Here is a 12,368-nt window from a genome sequence, read left to right as displayed (position 1 = left end):
ACATAGTTCAACTAATGCGATTAACGTCAACAATGCTAGCGCCACAATGCCTGCTGAGGTTTTGGATTCGATTGCCAAGAAAGTTGTTGAAAAGTTGACAAAGACCAGTCAAATTTCGAAACCGGGAGTAGTGAGTCCTATCCAGCAGAGGTCAATTTTACAACCAATATGAGGTGCTTCAAGAGGAAGATCCCAAAATATGCCTGCCCAGCAACTAAAATGTAGATGCTGTCAAAGTACAGACCATTTGGTCAGAAATTGCCCTGCTCGCTTTTGCCAAGCTTGTGGTCAGCGTGGCCATGATAGTAGGGATCAAACGTGTCCCAAGTATCAATGACTTACCGGTCCTAACAAGGTTAACCTTATAGAAGACTCTTGCTCTGTCGTTGTTGCGGCAAAGTTACACAATTTTAGAACCCATGCGATGCTAGATACTGGATCTGGCGCATCGATAATCGATTACGGAACTTTGCGCAAAATAAGGTTATATAATCTTATAGATCAGACTTGTGCCAAATCGTTAATCAATGCGTCTGGAAATCCAATGAAAATATTAGGATCTGTAGATATAAGCGTCATTATACCAGGCAGCAAGCCTCGTAATCAAGTTTTCCAAGTCCTTGACACTGTTAGGTATTCTAATATACTATTGTGTAGAGATTTTATGAAGCAGTTTGGAAGAGTGAAATTCAACTTTGATAAAAACACCATTGAATTAGGAGAACTTTCCATAACTGGGTTATCAACAACCAACAATCACGTCAGATTATGTGGAAATTCGACTATCCCTGCACGCTCTGAGAAGGTTCTTTTCGTAAAATGCTCAACCATCAACGCTTTACTTTGAGGTGATTTTGAACCTAAAATGGTACCTAACATAACTGGTGTATATGTCACTAGGAACAGAATTATTCCAAATATTGATGGCCCGTTCCCTGTAACATTGTTAAAAGTCACAACGTCAGACATTCAACTGAAATCATGAAAGTTGATGGGCTTTATACAACCTACCAGTGAAACTGTATCGCATACAAGGAAGACTTTGATATTAACGAATTACCCTAAGTAAAAAACTCTCTGCTACAGAAACTAGCCAGCTTGAGTCGTTAATTACTGGTTACAAACACGTGTTTGCAAGAAACCCAAACAAACCAAAAAGAACTGACCTACTTGAACATAAAATCGTTACACATGACGCGCTGCCTGTCTACCATGGGATGTGTTGTGGGAAAAAGATGTCGATGAGCAGGTGTCAGAAATGCTCAACAACGATATAATTTGTCTGTCTTTCACCGTGGAATGCGCCTGTAATTCTTGTCAAGAAGAAAGATAACACAAATCCCTTTCTGTGCGACTTTTGCAGTGTCAACGATGTCACAAAAAAGGATACCTATCCATTGCCTCATATTAAAGACGTCATTGACAAGATGGCTGGTTCAAAATACTGGTCCACATTAGACACGGCATCCGCCTACTGGTCCATTCCATTGTCAGAGACTGATAAAGAGAAAACAGCATTTGCCGTTCCACAAGGAAAATGCCATTTGGTTTGTCTAACTCCAGTGCGTCGTATCAACGCATGATGGACATGTGTTTGTCAGGCTTGAGGACAGATAAGGTTTTGTCGTACATGGATGACATAGTGATATTTAGTGACACATTTCATGAACATATGCGTGACTTGAAAGCTGTTTTTAACTGCCTGAGAGCAGTCAAAGTAACATTAAAAACATCGAAATGCGTTTTTGCTGATCAAAAAGTTGATTTCTTAGGCTTTGAACTTTCTGTTGCAGGTATTAAACCACAAACACGCTTGACCAATGCTAGTAACCAATTTCCGCATCCTGAGTCAAAAAAAGAGTTAAGGCGTTTTCTTGGCATGGCTGGGTTTTATAGAGCCTTTATCAAGGATTTTGTAACTATCAGCCAACCACTCAACAAACTTCCGGGCAACAATGTTAAGTTTACATGGGACTCATCTTGTGAAGCAGCTTTTCAGGAACTAAAAAAACATTTAATGTGTAAGCCGATTTTAGCATTTCCTAAACTTCATGACCCTTTTGTAGTTGAAGTTGATGCAAGTGACTATGCGGCCCGTGTTGTGTTATCTCAAACAGGCGATGATGAAGTTTTGCACCCTATTGCATACTTTTCTACAGCTTTTACCGGCTCACAACACAACTGGGCACCAATTACGAAAGAGGCTTATGCGTTAGTTCTCGCTGTGAGACATTGGCACGTCTATTTATCGGGTACAGAATTCATCTTACGCTCTGATCATAACCTGCTAGTACTTCTCACAAACCAAAAAGATCCATGCGGCAAATTTAGACGCTGGATAGCTGAGTTGGAAGAGTATAATTATACTGTGGAATACATTCGAGGAAAAGACAATGTAAAAGCTGATTTTTTGTCTTGTAACCCTGCTGCCAATCCAATTAAACCACACTCGCTCTTGACGATAAGGTTTTTGCTATAAATAGTAACAGTACTGCTCTTGTTGACCAATTAAAACAGGAGCAAAGTGCCGACCCTGTGATAAGTAAAACTAAGCGACTTATCGAAAATGGAGAAACTATAGGTCAGGGTAGACTCAAACGTGTGAGAAATCAGCTTCCAGTTGAGAACAATATTATAACAAAATCCGGTTGGCCGGTAGTGCCAGCTTCACTAAGAAAATTCATAGTGACATAGATACAACAAACGGCCCACTTCGGAACAGATAAAACATACTTGCTGCTCAAAAACAGATTTTTTGGCCAAATATGTATGGCTATGTACATAATTTGGTATCTAAAAGTGATTCGTCTCCGCCTAAAGCACTGCTTACTCCGATGGCAATTCCTGAAGCACCAATGCAGTCTATCACAATTGAAATAGCGTTTATGCCTAAGGATAACCACGGTTTCCAGTATTTTCTTCTTATCGGTGACATTTTCTCAAAATACATTGAAGCAGCCAAATCAAAGATCAGATGACTCTTACTATTGCCAATGCGTTGTTGTCACATTGGATCTATATTAATGGACCTCCATTTTACATGCTCAGTAATCAAGGTTCTAATGTCGATGGCACCATGATCAAAGTGAGCTGCAACTTAGGTATCGAAAAGCGTCGATCGTCCGCATACCATTCGCAAGGCAATGGGTTCACTGAGTGTAATATTCGAAGTGTTAAAGACATGTTGCGCTCAATTCTACTAGAGCCAAAAGCACAACAGTCCAAATGGAAATCTCATTGCCAAAACTTGTGTTTGCCTTGAACACCAGTCTGAGCAAAGCTATTAAGTGGGCACCGTACAATTTCTTGATGTCAATACTCCGGCTGACTATGCCCAAGATCGTAGTTTTGCCTTAACAGATATCTTTAATACTGTCATCGAAAACTTGCAACTCAGTAAGATACAAATGCAAGCTCAGTTTAATCAAAAGCTCCGTTTCAATAATCACCAGGAGGGAGATCACGTGTGGTTAAAAGTCAATTTTCATAAGACGGGAGATAATCGTAGATTAGCACCTCAACGTAATGGTCCGTGGACTGTAATTCGCAAACTTCCAAATGAGGTCAACTTCGAAATAGCAAACCATAAACACAGGAAAGGAAGACTGTTCATCAGGACAGACTAACTCCTTGCAAGTACGACTTATGCGCAGATCACTAAACTAATGTATATGATAGTCAATGGACAGATGTTGGTAGATACCCCCTTCGCTTTATTATCATGTAATCTCTTTATATATCGTGTTCTGTTATTTTAATTCATTCTGTGAGTTCTTATATTCGAGTGACCAAAAGAAGTATTCTCGCTGAGTTTCGACTACGGCCACAGCAAAATACTCAAAAAGCATTTGTAAATAGCTTTGAATCCTTAATCCAGAAAATAGTTCAATTTCTCTGGGTGATTGATTGCAATAAAGAAAAATTCACTTTAGCAGCTAACAGCCATTGCAAAAGACTTCCAGACTTAACATGGCACAATGTTGGTCCTGCTGACTCATGAAATTGATTCAACTTTTAATATTGTCTTTTTATCTTATAGTGTTCAAATGTTTAAATATACTTGTGGTGGGGCAATCTTGTGGTAATGCCCTTCACTCTAGTTCTAGCAAGAGTTTTCAAATCTGGGTATTTAGTTTCAATATTTTGAATATCTTTTGCATGGTAGCTAATCATATGATATGTTATGTTTATAGGGTGTTTTTATAAAGGGGGTTTGACACTTAATGGAACTATGGCTTTGCAGGAGATACTACAATATTTAACTATATAGTAAAATTTTCAATACATTAGGATGAGCTATTAGTTGATTTTCTTTTAGCTAGAAGTCTGCAATTTATGATTTATTTGAAAGATACACATCTATGCCACTTGACGATGAAGAAGAAATCAACTTAGCTTATGAAGGTTAATGAAGGTCGCAAAGAAGGTGATTTCAGCAAGTTTTATGAGGAATTGGACAAGATGCTTGAGGAACTTGGAAAGGCAGCCAAAGAACGCAGCAAAACATCTACAGCCCACATGCCTTTGGTTGTTTCCTTACAAAATTTGATTGAGAAGGTTTGATTAGACAAGATTTCTTTATGACCTGGCTTCTTTTACAGCATTGAAATCTCAAAACCATTAATCTGTAAAAAGTTGTTTTAGGGTTATTCCAGTTATTCTATCTTAGGTGACGATCAAATGTCATCTTTTTTAAGAATGAAAAAGTAACAAGCAAGTTAAAGATATTTTAAAAGTGAAATAGTACAAGAAATTTGACCAAGCATTTCTTGTGGCATCATTTGTATTGTTCAAAGGTAACAAGGGGATAGAAGGTAGATTTTTTGGAAATCTAAGAGTACTCTTTAGATTAACTCTCCTTTGAATGTTTTTGATCTGTAAGTGCACTCATTTAGGTTAAAGATTATCTGAAGGAGAAAGGCTTCGGATCAGCTGTTATTCCTTCAGAAAACACTGTTAGATATCAATTTGCACCAGGATATGCAAACAGACATACTGCTGAGAAAAACAAATCTAGATTTGATATTGTCTCTAAGATCCATGAAGATGAACCCAGGAGTATGGTGGCCTATTACTGCCATTCAACTTTTTAAAAATAAATTAGAATTAAATGAAAAGAAATTTGATTTAAAAGCAAAATGATTTGTACTTTAAAATAAAATAATTTTTTGAATAAAAAACAAATAAAAACCAAATCAAATTCTGCAATAAAAGTAAATTTTCATTTTAAAAGAAAATTGATTTTATATCAAAATCAAAACAAAATCATTTAATACTGAAAACGAAACTGCATGCAAAATGAATTCCTTCTGCCCTATCGCGCCACAGTATACCGTAATGCTTTGCGGTAACTTTCGGTTTTGATTTGTTTTATTTCCAAGATGGCGCATGAATGTCACCAGGGTCACAGGAATATATAAGCAATAATGAATGGAAGCATGATATCGATCTTAGAAGAGCCATCGAAAAATTTGTTTTTTGAACCATGATTATCCACAGTATTCATGGAGCATCCGTTCCATTGACAGGCAAATGCGATATTTTGAAATCTACTACACTGGTAAAAATAGAGACTTTCCGATCGCCGATGCAGCAACGACGGGGACATTTGCGAGGCCTGGAAATGGCGCGGCTGTTCCATCCTCCTGCATATGTGAAAAATGAGATTCTGATTTTACAACGGGGACGTAGAATGGCGCCAAAATCAAACAAGCTAAAAATGGACGACATGTTGTCTTTATTGCACGATGAGGGCAATATTGACGGCAAAGAGACACCTCTTCTGTTAGAGCACCATAATAAAAAATTTGCACGATGGCCTTCCATATTTTAAGTGAACGTTGGAAACATTACATCATCTTTTTTCTATCTGCAGCAACCAGTTCTTGAAGAATACTTCAGATACGGAAAACACTTTTTTTTACAAGCTATTAAACAGCTTTTTAAAAGCTTTCAAAACGACCAAGTTTAGATTTATCTTATCACACACGACAGAAAACTCCAAGTATGTGTATTGTTGATAACCTTCTGAAAGTTCTAGAAAAATTAATAGCAGCCATCCTGATCTGCAATACACCACTTCGACGGACCGCTGCCTCGCTTTGTTCCAGGGACTGGGCCGAGTTTTGGGGTGAAAGATTTTTGGCTTCGTATGTGAATACCGATGAAAACGGTGTGCTGTACTTGATCGTCGAGAGATTTTTCATCGTTTTCAACCACTGTTTTCATTCGTAATTTGCTCTTACTTGCTGATTTGTGATTTGTTATCTTTGGAAGAGTTTTTTTTGAGAAATATTTTGAGTACGGACAATTCACAGAATTGAAAGAAGTTTAGGCCACCGCGGGTCACAAAATGGTTAACGGGAATTGTGCTGTGGTTGGCTGCAAAAACAGCAACTACAAGCTGAAATCATGGAAGAAGAAGCAATGTGAAGAGCATGTTGGTGTTCTACACGAAGCCTGCTCGTGCGTCCGACCTTTTACTTTGCATAGATTTCCAAGCGAGAAGATGAATACCCAAATTAGGCAGGAGTGGATTAGAAAGATGAACAGGGTGACAAGCAAAAACAAGCCTTGGACTCCTGGCCAAAGTGACATGGTCTGTTCTCAACACTTTGTGGATGGCTGCCCAACTCTTGCAAACCCAATTCCAACGTTACACCTTGGATATGAAGCTACCAGGAAAAAGCCACGAAGAGCTTTGATTCGTGTTGAAACTGAGAAAAAACCTGAACTCTCAGAAACGCCTACGAATCCTGAGGCAGATATGAAGGAAGATGATTCTGCTAGAGAAACCGCATCCTGCACAAATTGATATGATGCAAATTTGAAAGTTTCATCACTTCAGGATGAGCTTGAATCCTTGAAAACCGATAACAAAAGGCTGCAACAGAAGGTAAATGCACTCTCAAACCAGTTATTGCATGAGAAGAATAGAGAAGCCATTTTCATGCAACGATATCAACTCAGATGCAAAAATGAAGTTTTATACTGCAATACAAACTCTGGCAATATTCAACGTAATTCGCAAACTTTTAATTAGAAATGCATGTAAAACAAGTGAACTTTTAACTGAGAGACGTGAGCAAGTTATTCCAAAAGTGTTATCCAAGAGGCTTTGCCAATTGTGACAAATCATTTGTTTCTTTGTTTATTTGATCTTTTTTACTAATTAAAAAAATTAGTTTTGTGAGAAGCTGTAGAGATAACAAATGTTGCCATAAACATTATGGGAAAATAATATAAACTAAACCAAGCCAAAATTTTCTGAAGGTAAGAGACAAATAGGGGGGAGTCACAAGATTCCCAGAAATTGCACAAGTTTTTAAATGAAAGTCCATATCTGTATATCTAAAATTTTTTGCCTCCAGAACCCTTTGTCTCAGGATGTCAATTTTTTATGTTGACCAGTAAAAGATGAAGGAAAAAATAGTCTGCTTTCATGAAACATAAGTATGTAAGATAAAATAAAAATGCAACATTGATATATTAAATCAACAAACTCTAGTAGAAGATTTAAACAAATCCAATGTAGACCATCAATCAATTACCAGTTACTATGCCTCACAGCCTTTCTTTGAGTATAGCTAGACCTATGTTGATACATTTCAATATCAATCTTTATGGATCTTTGTTTTTTTCCTATTTGTGATGGTAAAGTTTCTTGTGTCAAAGCAATTTCAAATCAGAATGTTCACATTGATTCATTGTAAGAACAATTCCCCCTAATATATTGTTTGATGACAAAATTCATGGTGGGGCATTAAAAGAAAATAAATAACGTATATAATATCAATGTTAAGTCTGTTTATCATAATAAAAGGTCAAATTTATGTACTTCCTTTACTACAAATAATATGAGGAACATAAAAGATGACATGAAATTCTTTCAGAGTGTTTTTCATCTTCAACCAACTTGGTTCATCAAAAACAAGTTTCTCAACATAACTGCCATGGGGTGTCCAGACATAGAAATAACAGGCAGATATATCACCTGAGGCCATCTGTACTTGGCACTGAGTAAAATATTTGTGTTTTCTGTCGAGAACAATATCCCCCTCATTCTTCCTTAGAAATGGCAGCTCAACTGTAGGGTCTAAAGGAGTTGTATGTCTGCTTGAAAAAGGACACTTGACTTCCAAAAATGCTTTCCCGCAACAAGAGCATTCAATAATTCGGTCTGGACTATCACCAATGAATGGAAGCTCTTTGTAAAGAAACAAACCACACTTAGTAACTGTCACATCTTTGTGATTTTTTTTAAAACTTTGAATGAAGCAATCTACTGCATTATTTTCCATGCATCTCCCATATTGCAGAGCTGGCAGATCTGGATCTACAAAGTCTTTCCCTGAAATCTTATTAAAAATAGAAGTGAGGTCTATTTCAGATTTGGATGAAGATGCTTTTTGTAATGTGCTGAACCTTGTTTTAACATCATGAGCTTTTGAAGCAGTGACGACATGCCTTCTAAATATGTTCCAGCTAGGGTTCTGATTTTGGTCTCTGGTCAATTCCTCAACAGCTTTTACATTTTCCACAGTGAAATATTCAGACACCTTTGCCAAGAAGTTTTCTCGGCAAGTTGAATCAGCAATAATAGTCTCAAGGGAATCAACTTGAAAAGCATCAGGTTTCATGAATGTTGCACAAGAGTTTTCTGTAGGTGTAGCTGTGAACAAGATAGAATCTGATTCATTGCACACAGATTTCAAAGCAGCAGCCACATCATTTAAATTAAGTTTGCAGTTACTTTTAGCGATAGGGTTAAAGTTTCGCTTCCGGGCCGAATTTAATTCAACCAGCTTTTTCCCTCGCTTGTTTATGCTGTCTCTCTTAAGCTTCAAGTCTTTCACTTTTACAGGTTCAACAGCTTAAGTATTGGGTAGCCACTGGCATGCTGTTGAAGTACAAGATGGGTTATTTAGACCCATTCGAGAAGCTGATTCAATTCGGAAAAGAGCCACAGCTACATGGTTGCATGTTTGTGACATACCAGCCATACATGTACAATGAGTTGTTATTATTTTGCCTGATTCTTTACTGAGGCAAAGCCACAACTTGTGAGGAACATCATTTACTCTTTGCGAAGGTCTGCATCTTCCCCTTAGGAGACATATTTTACTATCCCAATTAATACCATGAAATTGCAATGGTGCTAGCCATCCTTGAGAGAAGTAACTGTAGGCTTTTGATGTCTTGTAGTCACTAAGATTAGTACTGGCAAGCTCATTTGGGTGAAAGGCAAGAAAATTGAAAATGTCTGGATAGAGAGTAACTGGCCAGTATCGAACACTATCTTCTTCACTTAGGCAGCCATGCGTCAACGTTAGTGGGTCTGGTATTCGGTTTCCAGCAACAAACAACTTTGCTGCGTATTCTTCAGCAATCTCATGCTGGACAGCATCGGCTGATTTTTGCACAGGCACATTGTTTTCAACGGCAACGAAAACTCTTGCCACTAATTCTTCTTTCTTTCCCGTTACACGCAATCCACGAAGTCGTAAAAAGTCTTTCAACTCTTCAACTTTTAGTCCAGAAATCCTGGCCAAATCCATTACGATGAGTAGGCCACTACAACAGCACAACAAAATTTTCTGTGAATTGTCAGAGCTTCGTACTCAAAATAGTTTTCAAAAAAACTCTTCCAAAGATAACAAATCACAAATCAGCAAGTAAGAGCAAATTACGAATGAAAACGGTGGTTGAAAACGAAGTAAAATCTCTCGACGATCAAGTACAGCACACCGTTTTCATCAGTATTCACATACGAAGCCAAAAATCTTTCACCCCAAAACTCGGCCCAGTCCCTGGAACAAAACGAGGCCGCAGTCCGTCAAAGTGGTGTATTTACTGGTTCTCATATAACAAAGAGTGTATTTCGAAAATGGAGCATGATATTACCGGAAATGTACCAATAAACATACAATTTCTTTATGCAATATATTCAAACGTTATAATTTCCAAATGTCACCAGCATGCAGGATTTTGCTTGCATGTTTCATGAGAGAATATCTAAATACAAATGCTTGGTGAAAGAAAATGATACTTCAGTACTATAAAAATTTCTGTTTTAAATTAATTTTGGTCTGTTAAATGTATACTGTAAATTTTACAGTAGTTCAAGGGCAGCGACAAAACAAGCCCTTAAAAAGAAATGTTTAAAGTCCAAAAACTTAACAGGAGCTACCAGCCTATAGTGGGATTCCAGTAGAGGGGACAGGCTAAAATTGTAAGAAAGGGAAAAATTTCTTATCCACATCACGATCTTTGCAATTAGTGCATCATAAAAGGCAGTTTGTATTACAAAAAGTTGTTAAAATGTTTCACATATAAAATATGTTTTTACCTAACTATAGACATTGTGTCCTTACTTGGAAAGTAGGAATGTTCAGATATCAATTATATCTGGCTATAGGGAGATTTATTTACAGAAGAACTTCAGTTGAATCCAAGTCAAGAGTTCAAGGCAAACAAGGCAATAACTTTTGTCACTCTATAAAGATATATCTGAAACTTAAAAAATACAATGTTTCATATAAGTAAGAATATCTCAGTCTGCAGAGAATGGCACTTTTAAAGAGATCTCCCATGTGAACAGTAGTTTCAAGCAAGGTATCTGTGCAAACCCCTCTTCACCAATTGTATGGCAGTAAACTTGGTGCTGTGCAGTTATTAATTCCAGCTTCAGCACTACACTGACATTTAGTTTTGATCCAAAAAGTGAATTACATTCATTTATTATCAGAAACAAAGGTAAACATTGAGAACACACTGAAGTCTCTGAATGCAGCAATTTTTAGCACTCATTGTTTCTTAAATTTCCAAATTTTCATGTCATTTATTCATACATTGGGGTCCTTTATTACTCAGGCTGCCGAAAAGGTTTAACACATAAACAGGGGATAGGAGACTGATGAAGTTTGCTGTTCAGTTACAGTTCATTTCATTTTTAAAAATCCATACATACAAATTTTTTAAAATACAGCAACAGGTTACAAAAGATGAAACAAATTACATACAATGAGAGAAATAGAATGCTGTGAAGAATTTGTGGAATTTTTTAAAAATCTTAGTTATTTGGGTCGAACATTTTCATGCCAACACTTAGATTTTTCAAGCTTTACCATTTTTATAAATTCTTTTCCTTTGAATACTATAAAGTTATTTAAATTTTTGGGAATTCCCAGCACTTGTTTCATAAGCAAATTCCATATATAAAAGAATGAATACATATAGTACTTCCTGAAAAGAGAATCCTACCTAAATTTAATCCATAGGACAAGGAATTAGTTCAGTTGTCTAAACAAAAATGGGAAAAACCCCTTTGATACTATCGATCTGAAAACTGTAGCTTCCTGAATATGCTGAAGCTAGCATTCTTGTGATTAAAAAACTTTAGTCAAATTTTTACTTTGTTTCTCACAAATAAAAGGTTCAAAAAAGCTACAAACTTATAACTTATAAAACCTACAAACAATGTGCACCATCTCAGTTGCAACTATTTTTAATGCATTGTGTCTAAGAATTAGGGCCGGTGTAATATGCGTTTTGGTACCCTATGCAAAAGTGTAACATTGTGAAACGCAATGTGTTACAAATCATGTTGATTTATCATGGTGTGATGTTAGGACACAATGTGCGTTACAAATGGAACACAGTGCTTCCCGAACAAAATATTTCACACTTGCCTATCACGCAAACTAGCGGCGCCATTTATTTTGTACTCTCTTTGCGTTTCCTATATAAAGGAAATCAGAGCACCGCTTGTAGTTAGCACCGCCTTGTTAAAAATTAGTTAGATTGCTCATTACATTCTGAACAATACGGACCAAACCGGAATGCAAAGAATATAGGAGCCAAAGCACAAGAACCGTATCCATAAACTCAGTTGCTTGTGTACCCTCTTTTCTTTTTTACAAAAATTAAATAACTTGAGGTCAAGCTTTGTATATACGTTTTAGTCAAACAGGCCAAACTTTCCTTGATTCTATGTAGAACCATTTCGAAGAAATAATTTAGAACAAGCTGAGGCAGAATTACAGCCAAACTTTAAATTTGAACAAATTTACGAAACCCCCTTAAAAAGTGTTATTCGAAAATGGGATTTAGGGGATTTTTCTCGATTTTTCAAACTTCATTCGAACAACAGTCCAGCCTCAATGCTTAAAATGGAAAAAATTAAGAACAACGAGCCTGAGTTTCAATTTACTAGTTCTTATAAATTAAAAGTGCATTTGGAAAAAGGTCAACATTCCAGTCTATATTTTGTAAAGCTGCAGTTGTGATGACAAGATGTCAGGCGTTGCGAGAAACCATGCGTCCATACCCGGCAGGCTTTTTATGCATCATCAATGTGCCCACTCTAA

General features: G+C 36.8%; 1 pseudogene; it reads right to left on the bottom strand.

Moving 5' to 3' along the window:
* Positions 1-7,829: 7,829 nt before the first annotated feature.
* Positions 7,830-9,557, bottom strand: LOC148959875 (uncharacterized; annotated as a pseudogene).
* Between the last annotated feature and the right edge of the window lie 2,811 nt (positions 9,558-12,368).

This window comes from Rhopilema esculentum, chromosome 8 (assembly GCF_057945365.1).
Source record: "Rhopilema esculentum isolate cy_ngs chromosome 8, ASM5794536v1, whole genome shotgun sequence".
NCBI classification, from domain to species: domain Eukaryota; kingdom Metazoa; phylum Cnidaria; class Scyphozoa; order Rhizostomeae; family Rhizostomatidae; genus Rhopilema; species Rhopilema esculentum.
The sequence above is the reverse complement of the archived record's forward strand: the minus strand, read 5'-3'. Positions and strand labels throughout refer to the sequence as shown.